The sequence below is a fragment of the Oncorhynchus tshawytscha genome, linkage group LG11 (genome assembly GCF_018296145.1).
Source record: "Oncorhynchus tshawytscha isolate Ot180627B linkage group LG11, Otsh_v2.0, whole genome shotgun sequence".
NCBI classification, from domain to species: Eukaryota; Metazoa; Chordata; class Actinopteri; order Salmoniformes; family Salmonidae; genus Oncorhynchus; species Oncorhynchus tshawytscha.
The window spans coordinates 51,032,770-51,035,269 of NC_056439.1; the positions used below are offsets into that span (position 1 = coordinate 51,032,770).

Below are 2,500 nucleotides of genomic sequence, written 5' to 3' on the forward strand. Positions count from 1 at the left end.
TACTGTATAGGAGCAGGGTACTGGATAGGAGCAGGTTACTGTATAGGAGCAGGTTACTATATAGGAGCAGGTTACTGTATAGGAGCAGGTTACTGTATAGGAGCAGGTTACTGTATAGGAGCAGGTTACTGTATAGGAGCAGGTTACTGTATAGAAGCAGGTTACTGTATAGGAGCACTACATAGGGAATAGGGTGATATCTGTGACTAAGTAGTGCACTACATAGGGATTAGGGTGCTATTTGTGACTAAGTAGTGCACTACATAGGGATTAGGGTGCTATTTGTGACTAAAGAAAGGATGTTGGAAGCAAGGAGCTGGCTTCGCTGAGGTTACACTCATTCTTGACTGTGTGTAACCAAAGTCAATTGAACCCGGGGGCCAGTTTACTGTGAGCCTGCGATCTGGGCAAACTGACCAACCAACGGAGAGACTGAACCATCACATCTATGGATGGATGTGGTCAGGTTCATCTACAATATACCGACACAAACACATTCACACAATGTAATATACAGTACAACAGTAGTCTCTCCTGACAGCAAGCCAGTGTAGCAGATGAGGACCTGTGAAACTCACTCCTCAGCCTTAAGATGGGGGGTGGGGGTCTTTTGATGAGTAACCTTGCTGGGTCTTGAAGACTTGTGTTAGTGTAGCAGATGGGGACCTGTGAAACTCACTCCTCAGCCTTAAGATGGGGGGGGATCTTTTGACGAGTAACCTTGCTGGGTCTTGAAGACTTGTGTTAGTGTAGCAGATGGGGACCTGTGAAACTCACTCCTCAGCCTTAAGATGGGGGGATCTTTTGATGAGTAACCTTGCTGGGTCTTGAAGACTTGTGTTAGTGTAGCAGATGGGGATCTGTGAAACTCACTCCTCAGCCTTAAGATGGGGGGGATCTTTTGATGAGTAACCTTGCTGGGTCTTGAAGACTTGTGTTAGTGTAGCAGATGGGGACCTGTGAAACTCACTCCTCAGCCTGAAGTTTCGCCCCCTTTTACGTAATGGAAGAAGGGATGGACTGCTTCAGGAGGGTGTGTTTGTGAAGCAGAGGTCCTGAGTTGAAGCCTCGGTATGAGCTGAATCAAGGGGAAGCGATTCATACAACAGGACAAACAGTAACCTGCACGACAACTCAAACACTAAAACAGACACCCACAGAGAGAGAGAGAGAAAGAGAAAGGTTAGCTTTCTCACTCTGCTCAGAGTCTGAGGTTATGTCCAAAATGGCCCCTTGTTCTTTTTATAGTGCACTACTGTTGACCAGGGCCCCATAGGGTAGTAGTGCACTACTGTTGACCAGGGCCCCATAGTAGGCTCCTACTACTGCTATTTATACCACAGTCTAGTGTAGGCTCCTACTACTGCTATATATACTACAGTCTAGTGTAGGCTCCTACTACTGCTATTTATACTACAGTCTAGTGTAGGCTCCTACTACTGCTATATATACTACAGTCTAGTGTAGGCTCCTACTACTGCTATATATACTACAGTCTAGTGTAGGCTCCTACTACTGCTATATATACTACAGTCTAGTGTAGGCTCCTACTACTGGTATTTATACTACAGTCTAGTGTAGGCTCCTACTACTGCTATATATACTACAGTCTAGTGTAGGCTCCTACTACTGCTATTTATACTACAGTCTAGTGTAGGCTCCTACTACTGCTATATATACTACAGTCTAGTGTAGGCTCCTACTACTGCTATTTATACTACAGTCTAGTGTAGGCTCCTACTACTGCTATATATACTACAGTCTAGTGTAGGCTCCTACTACTGCTATTTATACTACAGTCTAGTGTAGGCTCCTACTACTGCTATATATACTACAGTCTAGTGTAGGCTCCTACTACTGCTATTTATACCACAGTCTAGTGTAGGCTCCTACTACTGCTATATATACTACAGTCTAGTGTAGGCTGCTACTGATGATGCTACTGATAATGCTTTACCCACGCAGTCACGCTCAAGTGTACAAACTCCCTCTTTCTCTATCTTTCTCTCTCTGAGTTCTCCCTCGCTTTCTCTCTTTCCCCCTCTCTCTTTCCCCCTCTCTCTCTTCCCCCCTCTTTCTCTTTCTCCCTCTCTCTCTTTCCCCCTTTCTCTCTTTCTCCCTCTCTCTCTTTCCCCCTCTTTCCCTCTCTCTCTTTCCCCGTCTTTCCCCCTCTTTCTCTTTCTCCCTCTCTCTCTTTCTCCCTCTTTCTCCTCTCTCTCTTTCCCCCTCTTTCTCTTTCCCCCTCTCTCTCTTTCCCCCTCTTTCTCTTTCCCCCTCTCTCTCTTTCCCCCTCTCTCTCTTCCCCCTCTTTCTCTTTCTCCCTCTCTCTCTTTCCCCCTTTCTCTCTTTCTCCCTCTCTCTTTTTCCCCCTCTTTCCCTCTCTCTCTTTCCCCGTCTTTCCCCCTCTTTCTCTTTCCCCCTCTTTCCCCCTCTCTCTCTTTCTCCCTCTTTCTCTCTCTCTCTTTCCCCCTCTTTCTCTTTCCCCCTCTCTCTCTTTCCC

At 46.2% G+C, this 2,500-nt stretch overlaps 1 protein-coding gene across 4 annotated transcripts in view; it reads left to right on the forward strand.

The window, feature by feature from the left end:
• trim9 (tripartite motif containing 9) overlaps positions 1-2,500 on the forward strand; it is a 105,864-nt gene that overhangs the window by 85,731 nt on the left and 17,633 nt on the right. The window lies entirely within an intron of this gene.